This window comes from Gracilinanus agilis, chromosome 3 (genome assembly GCF_016433145.1).
Source record: "Gracilinanus agilis isolate LMUSP501 chromosome 3, AgileGrace, whole genome shotgun sequence".
In the NCBI taxonomy this organism is placed as follows: Eukaryota; Metazoa; Chordata; class Mammalia; order Didelphimorphia; family Didelphidae; genus Gracilinanus; species Gracilinanus agilis.
In genome coordinates this window covers 518,105,083-518,117,025 of record NC_058132.1, presented here as the reverse complement: position 1 = coordinate 518,117,025, position 11,943 = coordinate 518,105,083, and the positions used below count along the sequence as shown (strand labels likewise).

Sequence of the window (11,943 nt, the reverse complement as noted above, 5' to 3'; positions counted from 1 at the left end):
TGAAGGGGAAAGGAGGAGCATGAATCATGTAACCAGGTTAAAAATGAATATTAATAAATGTTAAAAAAAATTAAAAGAGGTTATAATGATAAAAAGAAATACGTCTCTCTGAACTTGAGGATTGTAGAAGTGATGATCTATGCTAAAATCCTCATTTGTATAGATGAAGAAAAACCTTTATAATGATTTGATGACTTCTGCAAATTAGAGAAACCAGTGTTCGATTGCCTATTGTTAACAAATGGTATAATCCTTTGACACATTTCTTAAAGCCATCTGTATATGTACATAACCAACTCTGTACTTTCTGAACTAATTTTCCTTTTCTCCATTTATTTAATTCATTGCTCAGGTCAAAATTTTAATAATCTCTTTCAAAAAGTCTTCCCTTGCCCAGTTAGCATAGTGTCTTGTAGCTGCTTAGTAAATGTTTATTAAGTTGAATTAGAGTCCACTAAATGCTGAATTCTTTCTCTAAACTCCTATATTATTTAACATGCTATTGCTCTTTTTAGTATTTAATCATACATTGCCTTGAATGTTTACTCTTTTGCAAAAGTCTTCCCAGACAGTCAGACACTAGAGTAGAGACTACAGTTAAATTGTTTTATGTATTTTCAGTCAGTTATTATTATTCCTATGCAAGTACTAGGTGCTTAATAAATAGCTGAGAGGAAGGGAAGGAAAAGGAAGGGAAGGGAAGGGAAGTGAAGGGAAGGGAAGGGAAGGGAAAAGAAAGGAAAGGAAGGGAAGAGAAGGGAAGAGAAGGGAAGGGAGGGAAGGAAAGGGAAGGGAAGGGAAGGAAGAAAGGATGGAAGGAGAGAATCAAGGGGGAAGGAGTCAAAACATGAACAAAGTTCAAGCCTTATAATATATAGTAAGCTCAAAGAAATGGAAATTATAGATTAAAGTCTTAGTGTAGGCAACTAATCTAAAAGTGAGCTTTATTTAACTAAATAGAATTAGTTCCTCTAAACTGAAAGGTTTCTCTCAAAAATGTGGAATTATGAAAAACAATGTTTGTGGAAATATTTAGATATTTAGACATAATATATGACATTAAATAATACATTATAGTTATACCCTAGAATATCTACTTTAATGATGAATAAAGTACATTTCAGAATGATATGTGAGATAATTATATGGAAAAGACTATCTAATATAAGCAAAGGAGACTTATAGGAAACATATAGGATTTGGTTCCATTTGATCACTACACTTGTATTGTAAAGTGTCAATGCACCAAAAAGTAATTTATTCTATCTATTTAATTTACTCTAAAATTGCTTAGAGTGGGTGTGTACAATGTGAGGATGAAAAATAAATCAATTTCTGACAATTTAAAAAATCTCAGAGTAGAGTCTAGAAATCACCAAAGCTTTCCCTTTCTTTTTCCAATTTCCTTTTTTCTATATTATTCTTCTCTTTGGTCATCACCTTCTCCCTTCCAAATTACTTGGCTGCAACCAGTCCCTTTTAACACAGCTAACAAGAGACAGCAGGGCTTCAGACAATGCAAGACTTCAGAGAACAAGGCAGTTGAGCTCAACTGAGCTTATCTTTTGAAGTTTAACTGTCTAGCTAGCTCTCCTAAGAGACATGCCTGGTCTTTCTAAGTCTCCAATACTAAGCCCTATGATACACTCCTCATTTGGGAAGGCTAGAAAAGGATGGCAAGAAAAAAGGAAAAAAAAAACACCAAAAAAGTAGTTCCACATGTTGTGTTGTGATTTTTAACAATTAAATCAAAATTAATGGGCTTTTACAATTACTACTTTTAAATTTGCCATAAGAAGATATTACTGATTTATTATCTGATTGAGATATCCTTAATAATATTGATTTTAGAGGATAAATATCATGATAATTGGCATTCAAGTGAACAAATCCTGGAGACAGGATTCTATATATTATATTCTATATTATTACATTTATTATTATACAGTGGTATATAGTAACGGAAATATTGTATGATAATCAACAATGAAAAATTAAACTGTTATCACCAAAACAAGTTTCCAAAATATCCTCAAGGGACTCATTGTGAAAAATGCTGTCCACAGCCAAAAAAAGAAGGAAATGTTGGAGTCTGATTTGCAGATCAAAAGCAGGCCATATTCCACTTTATTTCCTTCATGAGTTATTTTTATTTTTATTTATTGTATGTGTGATATGTGTCTTCTATCATGGCATGAACAATATGGAAATATGTATTGCATGAAAGCACTTGTATAATCTTTATAAGATTATTTAACACCTGGAGTGGAGGAGGGAGGAAGAACTAATTTTCTCATTATAGATTACTAGAATAAGAGTACATATAAAATTATTTCAAAGGTGAATCTGAATTGTGATAGATAAAGTTTTTTTTCTTTTAACTAGTGATACAAAACATATCTTTTCTCTTTTCTACTACATTACATTATGGTAGTTGTCTTTCTGACCTATAGTTCTGAATCAGAAAATGGCAAAATTATACTGATGTGCACCAGTAATGCAAAAAAATATGTGAATAGACCGAGGACTCAAAAAACATCATTGAAAATCATTAAGTAATGATATGTCTATAGACCACTCACCTAAACTTTCAGTACCTGTGTTTTACCATCTTTAAAACTGGGTAAGGCTTTCACTATGTATTTCACACATACACACACATATATAAAATATATGTATATGTATATGCATATATATGTGTATATATGTGTATATATATGCCCCTTCCCCCAAGGAAAAGAATAGTCTCCAATTAATTTGGAACACCAGCTTATAATATAAATGTTTATTCATAAGAAAAGGAGACTCTTTATGAAAGTTTTTCTTAAGTTTTTCTGTATGTTGGAACTTGTTCTAATTTCAATTCTGTGTACTTTTTGGTAAGATGTTTGGCTGTGTTATATTTACATGAATTAGGAAATCTGTAACATAATTATTGGAAAATCACAGTTTAATGATAAAACTAGGTCCCAGTAAAATTACATTTTTAACCCTAAATTCCTTTTTTTTTAAACCCTTGTACTTCGGTGTATTGTCTCATAGGTGGAAGATTGGTAAGGGTGGGCAATGGGGGTCAAGTGACTTGCCCAAGGTCACACAAACCCTAAATTCCTAAGAAGAAAAGTTTGTTTTTTTTTTTTTTTTCAGATTCTGGTCCAGGAAAATTCAGGAAGCCTTATGTGCCTGAGCTATGTTCAAAGGTAAATAGGGATGATTAACTCAACCTTTTCTATATTTAGTGGTTGAATATTATGTTTGCTTTTAAATTGGCAAGAAAATTGATGATTTATTCTCACATATAATTGATAGGCTGAAGCATTTTAATTTTCATTCTTCTTTTGAGAATTATACTCAAATGGCTTTGGTATAATATTGCCTGTCAAAATATATGTGTGTGAGTATTATTGATATTATTTTAAAAAATTCAATCACATTATCTTTATCTATACTCTATAATGAAAAAAGTCCTACATACCAGAAATTTGTTAGATTTTGAGTATTACTTTAAAATTAATCAACAACAAAAAAATTAAATTAAATTAATCAACAGTCCCTGAGATAATTAGAGCTACTTTGTGACTTATTTTCAATGATTTAGGCAATTAAATAGACTTTGGATAGGAGAATGTTAATAGTTTGTTGTTGTTATTATTTTCAACATAATTTGTGGGAAAAGTGTAGATTATAAATGAGTCAAAGGCTTTTTTTTAATTTGAAGAAACTTTTTGGAAACTGAACACAAAACTAAGCATTACCCTGGGCAAGTCTGTTGAATGGTGAGCATGTACCAATTAATAGTTTTAAGGAAGAAAAAAAATAACATAACTTACATTCATGTGTCTTTGTATTTTTATAAACCACCATATTTATCTTATTGAAAGTAATAGTTAGAAGGAGAGAAAGTAATACTTAGAAATATTATTAAATAGTCACTACTCATATAATTAAGATTTATAGGCCTCAATTACTTTGCTTCTGATTGTACTTTGACTTTCTAAGCTACTTCAGGTCAGCTGAGTCAAACAGAGTGAATAGAATGCTGAGGTGTGAATGACATAAATTCAAATTGACTCACAGACTCTTCTTAATTGTGTGGCAAGAAATAACTTCAATAAGCCTCACTTTCCTCAACAGTAAAATAGTAAAACAGTAAAATTAAGAGCACCTAACTCCTAAAATTGTTTTGCGAATCAAATAAAATAATATCAGTAAAGTAGTAGCATAGTCTCTAATAGGCATAAAACATAACTTCTGTTTCCTTTCTCCTTTCCTAAGTAATTGTCAAATGAATCACCATGTGATGCACTACTAAAGTGTTATATAAATTCTATCAGTTATTATTAATTGTTATTTTATGTGAAGCTAGTCAGTTTACTTTTGGATACATGAAATTTAAGGAGTTTGTAGGAGATTCCATGTAAGATATCCAATAGTAATCTACTAGTCTATAGGTCAGGAGGCAAGTCAGTGTTAGGTAAAAAGATAATGAGGATAATTATCATAGAGATAATAATTGAATGTATAAAAGCTAATGAAATGACTATGTAATAGAGTATTAGAGGGAGAGGAAAATAGGACCCAGGACGAAGCCTTTGGGGACTTATGCAGGTTTAACTTGGGGGGAGGATATATCAAAGGAGGATTGAGAAGAAGTAGGTAGAGAGAAGAAAACTATGAATGAGCAGTGTCATAAAAACCTAAAGAGTATTTCAAGGAGAAGAGTTACTGACTGGCAAAAGCTTTAGAGAGGTCATGAAGGATGGAGACTGGTTACCAGTTGGGTGGGTTATAGATGGAATTTCTATTCAGGAATGGGTTTACATAACCAACCTCTATGATTCTTTAACAAATATCAGATTTTGTGACACTTGGTAATCCATAACCAATGTATTCTCTTTATATTACCAAAATCAAACCTTAGTCTCCATTATCTACTAGTATAATGAGATATTTATACTACTCTGTGCTCTCTAAAAATTAATCTTCATTAGAAGACTAAGGTACCTCTATTTTTCTGCCTTTGATCAGTTACATATTTTAGAGTCATTAAAGAGAATAAATAAGGTAAAGGTTTTGCATTATCTATGGATTTCATCTAATTGTACTAAGTATTACTACTTGTTTTATATAATTGATGGTTAGCTTTAAAATGGAGCCTATGTTTTCAGCTTAAAATATTATTACCATGTCAATATGAATCTGTCACTTAGATCATATATCTAACCGTTAGTGTTATATTGGCCAATGACCAAAGATCAGTAATCATCAGAGTAATAAATCAACTTCCATTTTTACACTTAAAATCTTAAAGCTAGTAGCTTGTTGAGTGTATTATTGCTTTCTTAGAGCTGTTATTGTGTGAATGACAAGCTCCTCCTATTTTAAAAGGTAAAATTTCTCAAATTCAAATATACTCATAAAGTCTGAATATGGTTTTACTTTAGACACTAATAATCATTGTGGCACATTGTATTACGCAAATGAAATTTTGATCCATTTGAAGCTCAAGCAGAAGAATAAAAACTTGAACTTAATTTTTGGTTTGTTTGCTGTTCTTCTGTATTATAAATGTCTCAAAGGCAGTCCAAATAGTGCAAGAAGAAAAGGAATGGATTATCTTTTGACATACTGGGTTCCTTCCACAAAAGAGGATTCTAAATAACTTTGACTATCATCAATAATTTGCCAAAGGAGTTTACTTTTTAGGTACAGATTGAACCAAATTTTTTAGTTATAATTTAAATAATAATCTGCTTATTTCCATCCAGTTTCTACTTCTGTGTACTTCTTCATCATGCTCTCATGTTGTATATATTCTCCTACCCTTTTCCTTTAGTATGATGTCTACCCTTGTTAAAGTATAAACTCCTTGAATGTAAGAATTAGCTTTCTTTTTCCTTATATTTTATTCCCAAGTGTTCAGGATAGTTATGTAACATTGTAAGCACTTAATAAATGTTCCTTAATTACATAATGACAAATTTGGAACTTCAAGGAACACTAAATCATAAAATCAAACCCACTTACTTTGAATCTTTCTATTTCAAAGATGATGAAATTGAGGTTCAAAAAGTTTACCTGACTAGTCCTGGGCCACACAGCTAGTAAGTGTGTGAGGCAGTATTTGAACAAAAGTATCCCTAATTCCAAATCTAATACCTTCTCAATTATGTCCCTCTTCTAGTCCTGAGATTCTGTATTTCTGTCTAAAATTCTTGTCAAGGCTACTGATGAACTGACCAATTAAATGATTTTAGAAAGATGTTTCCCTTTATGTAGATATTTCTTTTAGCATTACAGTCATTTTTCAAACATAGGAATATATATATATATAATTCAAAAACAAATGGTTATTAGATTTCTTTTTGAGACAGCTAGAAATGCTCAATCTAAACTAAAATATAATAATAAAACCAACAACAATAATAAAACTTTTCTTTCTTGATATTTTAATGTTGGATATTAATATATAGTTACTAATTTTTTTGTAAAGTCATAGATTTCTTTCTATTATGCTTTAAACTTTCTGACCAGAGGGCATTTTTGTTGCCTTAGGCAAAAGCATTGTGGGCCAAGGATTGTCATAGGATATGCATGAATAATTCTCATTGCCTTCATCTAAAACTATAATTTAGCCAAAGGCATTTTTGTAGTTTATTGAATTGGCTTTTTGACCAGCTCAGAGTCAATGAACCAAAAATGCTAGATAATTGCTAAGGCAACCTATAAGAAAAATTATCATTCAATATAAAACTAGTAGTGGGAGGATATTATAGTTAAACCCTTTCTAGTCATTCTAAGATTTAGCCATGGTTTGTATTCAGTTAATGCAGTACATAGATATTTCAATTCTATGAAACTGAGTCTTGTTATCATTTTAAATGTGTTCTTTGTTGTCATATAAAATATTTCTTTCCAAAGCTTAAATACCCTTCTAAAAGTCATAAGGCTGAAAATGGCAACCCTTAGTTATTGGATTTGCAAAGGCATACACTAGTGTTATATCTTATAATCCTTAAAGACACAGTGGCAGTGGCACACCTGTGTGAAAAAGGCCTGAGTCTGAAAATACTTGTCACTTTTTCCCCCATTTGTACTTGATTAATACATATAAAAACAGATTGACTTCAGTAATAAGTAAACATGCCTCTCAAATCAAGTTTCCAATAACATGCAATCCTGGGTGTTTTGCATTTCTGGAATGTGGCTCCTTGTCATTTTGACAGGTGGCTGCATTCTTTTGAACTTGAATCACTTTTAAATTTCAACTTCTCATTTCTAGACTTTGCCTTTCAATAAGGTTGCTTGGTTGTTTAAGTGACATAGACATTTTTTTGTTATGAATAAATGAATCACCCTAAGGGCAGTGACTATAAGACAACTTATTAATATATTCAGTAATATTTAGTATTTGATTGTTTAAAAAAGATATTTTATTTCCTTCATGAATTATTCTCTAGTGAAATCAATATGTGTCTTGTTTCACAACATAATGAACATAGCATCATGTATATGATAATATATGTACAACCTATATTACATCACTCACCTTCCAGGGGAGAGGTGTGAGGGAGAGAACATAGACTGCAAAATGTCAGAAAACAAATATAAACATTGTATCATCATGTAATCTCAAAAATTTAATAATAGAAAATGATTATTTTGAGCATAAGGAAGAACCTTTTATTTATACATTTATTTATTTTTATTTGTTAAATTCTTTTACATTTTAAAAGAAACACGATTGTACTAGTATTGTTAAAGTTTCTACTTGTTTAAATCACTTCCCTTCACTAGATGTTCTTCACATTTTACTGTTGTTAATACCATTATAATTTTACTAAAGCTGTGGTTTTATTGACTTAATGAACTTATAGTAAAGAAAACCCTTCAATCAATGTTGATTATACCCTACTCTTATATTCTTTTTGTTGCTGTTGAATTATTTAAGGTGAGTCTTACTCTTCCTGAATCCACTTAGTTGTTTTGGCAAAGATAATAAATTAGTTTACCATTTCCTTCTCCAACTCATTTTACAGATGAGGAAACTGTGACAAACAGGTTTAAGTGACTTGATAGGGTTACAAAGCTACCAAGTGTCTGAGGATCAATTTGGACATGGACACAGGAAGTTGTTCTTTGTCCAGGATGAGTGTACCATCTAGATGTCCCAAGGTCCACTTAACTGTCTTAACTTTTAATACACTTAGTGTAGGTTCAAATCATTTAGAGAAAAAGTGACTTTCCCAGAACCATCTAGTTAGTATGAGCAGGAGGCAAGCTTTGAACTCAAATCTTTCTGATGTGGAGGCTAGTTGCTTAACCATTATTCAATGCTGCCTCCTATATACCACAAAAAATTAACTGTTTCACAATAACTAAGGAAAGGGAAAAAAGTCAATTAAAAGAAAAATTATAAATTGTTCCTACCTCTCTCTTCCACCAACTCCGTTCACCAAAATAATGAAAAAAATAATAATGAGAAAAACCAAACAAGTATAAAATATCTCTTGGATAATACTTTAGGAATAAAACTTTTAGACTTTAATAAGGTTGAAAAATCACCTAACCAATACTTGGAGACTTTCTATGTTGGTAGTACGTATAAGAGTTTGTAATTCCCTGATATAGATTTTGAAAATCCTGTGTCATTTCTAGGTGAAAATGAAGTACTGGAGTATACTATTGTTTTTAGAATATAAATATACTATATATTTTGCTGCCAGTTATATAGAATTTATGGTACTATTTTAATTTTCATAGAGAAGAGGATTTGAATAATCAATTATAAAAATTAGGATTTTTATATAATAAAAAATGTATTATTCATGTTGTTTCATGACCTACTTTGAGAGTCTCAAAATCCCTTTTCATAATGACATTTTAAAATACATTAAAGTACATATAGATTGATAGCATTAAACAATTATATTTAAATATTATTATTATTATTATCATATCATGTCTAACTCTTTAAGAACGCCTGATATAAAACTGATATTATGACCAAAAAAACACGAAGAAAATATCTGGTTAGTTTATGCTTTGTAAACTAAAATTGCAAGTCTATTCATTTAATTTTTTTAAATACATACCTTCCATATAAGAATCAATAGTGTATATTGGTGCCAAGACAGAAGAGTGATAATGGCTGGGAAATGGGGTTTTAGCGACCTGCCCAGAGTCACACAGATAGGAAGTGTCTGAGGCCAGATTAGAACCTAGGACCTCCCGTCTTTAAGCCTGGTTCTCAATTCACTGAGACACCAAGCTGCCCCCCTTTTCATTCAATTTTAATAAAAGGAAAGCCCTATGACTCTACTAAGCAATCAAAAAATCATCTGAATTGTTTATTGAAAATTACTTTAAATTTGTTGTTCTCTAATTACTAGTGATTTGGGGGCATTTTCTTCAAACATGTATCAAACAGACTAGTTTTCTTCCTTTGAGAACTGCTAGAATGTGCATTACACTGTCAAGTGAGGAATGGTTCTTATTAATATTAGTTTGAACTAATTCCTTATGTATATTGGAAATTAGACCCTTATCAAATATATCTTCTGTAAAGATTTTTTCTCACTTATTCTAATTTTAGCTTCATTATATTTGTTTTGGGGAAAATGATTTTATATAATCAAAATTATCTATTTTATTTTTTATTCATGAACTCTTCCCTCATCCATAGATCTAATGAGTGATTTTTTCCTTTCTCTAACTTATTTGTAATATGATCTTCTATATCTGATAATCTGTCTATTTGGAAGTTATTTTGGCATAAGGTAAGCTGTTATTCTGAACTTAATTTCTTCCATACTACTATATATTTTTCCCAGCAGTTATTAACAAATGTTTAGTTCTTAGACCAGTAGCTAAGGTTTTTGTGTTTATTGAATACAAGTTTAGAATATAAAGTAACTTCCAAAACTCTCTTGAAAGAGCCAAGTTGAAGATTATGAGCAGTTTTGCCACATAAACCAGGCAAGTAAGATAAATCTGACAACTAGCCAAGGTTTCTGCAGTTTTGCTATAGTCCTTGAGTCCCATCATGCATTGTGACTGTCAGAAAAAGCAATTCCCAGAAGTCAGAAGAGGTGGTTCCTCAGCCCTTCTTCTCCAAGCAGCTCCAGTAGCCTCATGCTGATGAAATTCCAGGGACCAATTTGGCCAGATTTGGCACATCTCTTTCCTCCATTCATTGTCAAATGCTTCAGCATCAGTGATTTCAGGAACTCTGGAGGATGTGTGCTTTGTCTCTGATGTGATGACCAATGTACATTTGTGCTGTCCTGCTCTCAGAGTCCTTCAATGACGTCCTTGACTCCTAGATCTCACCTTGTGCTAAGCACATCTCAGATGGTTCTTGGAAAAATTTAGAAATGCCATCACCCAGATTGGAGTAGGAGATGACAGTGGAGGATGAAAAAGTCTGACAGTTGGCTCTAGTTTTTATGTACTGCATTTTCCCAATCATGTTATTTATCATCTCAAACATGTCCATGAAGGCACCTTTCATTATTAGCAGCCCAGAGCCTGAGACAGTCCTAGCCTTCATCAATCAGTAGACTTACTTCCTTGCATGCTCCAATCTGTGATAAGAAAAAGACTGTAGTCAAAGGTGATACTGCTTTGATCCAGGGTGCTAAGGGGCAGGAGGAGTCTTACTGGGTGTTCAGCTGGGTCTTGTGGTGCACTGAAGAGGGGAGCTAGGAAGAAAGTTCCTTCCTTTCCCTCTGCTGCTGCTACTCTGGTGGCCCCTGCTACCTCCAAACATAGGTTGTCCCAACTACTTCCAGGCCTAAGTGAAAGTGCCCTTGTTTGTGCTTTTCTGTATAACATTATCATATGTGTGTATGAACATATACACATACTGACATATAAACATCTCAAGGCAGAGAAGATAGTTATTGTTTAACAATGTTTTTTTAGTACAATTTCGTTCCATTAAATTACAATAGGGGTTCCCTATTAGTAAAAACTGATTTTTATGGAGTCCCTGAGCATTCCAAGTGGGGACATCGTGGGTAGAGTTTTGGGTTGACAGGATGGCATATTTGGCTAGTTAATCAACTTTGCCAAGTGTGAATCTCCACTTCTCCAGTAATGTCATTACTCTAATACAAAATTATCTTCCTTCACAACAATATGATGGACTCAATTTGTGGGATTTTCATTGTTTCTTTTCAATTGATGATTGTTTATCATGAAAACCATTGTTTTTGTTCAGTCATTTTTTCAGTCATATCTGACTCTTCCTGACCCTGCTTGGGGTTTCCTAGGCAAAGATAATAGAGTGTTTTGCCATTTCCTTCTTTGGCTCATTATAAAGATAGGAAATGGAGGCAAATAGGGTTAAGTGAATTGCCCAGTCCCACACAGCAATTAAGTATCTAAGCCCTTTTTGAACTCAAGTATATGAGTCTTCCTGATTCCAGGGTCCAAAATTCTATTCACTGAATCTAGTTGCCCTAGAAAGTTATAGATGCATAGAAATTAGAACTATAAAATAAATAGAACTATAAAAATCATTAATCATTTCATTTCACATATTTGCAAACTAAGTTCCAGAAAGGGATATTAAATTGATCAGATTTAATAAGTAAGTCTGAGACATGAGCTAAATTTATTGGCTTACATAATTACATATGAACATGTGACAAAATATTTTTTAAGTTTGTTTAGTTCATCTACTTTCTCAATGTAATTTAAGATTTATATTTGTATTTTCTTTACTATTTCATGGAAGCCTGTATTTTGAAGCTAATATTACACATCCTGCCTTCTGATACAAAGTCCATTTTTTAAACAAAACAGCATTTGGCTTGATCATTGTGTAGTTGAATATATAATGCATTACCTCTAAGCCTTTGTTCTTTAGCAATTACATATATGAAACTGAAATAAACTCTATTTATCCAAACTTGGCACAGTTTTCATGATTTATAC

The 11,943-nt window shown here is 31.8% G+C and overlaps 1 pseudogene; it reads right to left on the bottom strand.

The window, feature by feature from the left end:
* Nucleotides 1–10,059: 10,059 nt before the first annotated feature.
* On the bottom strand, nt 10,060–10,836 carry LOC123241796 (annotated as a pseudogene).
* Nucleotides 10,837–11,943: the final 1,107 nt, after the last annotated feature.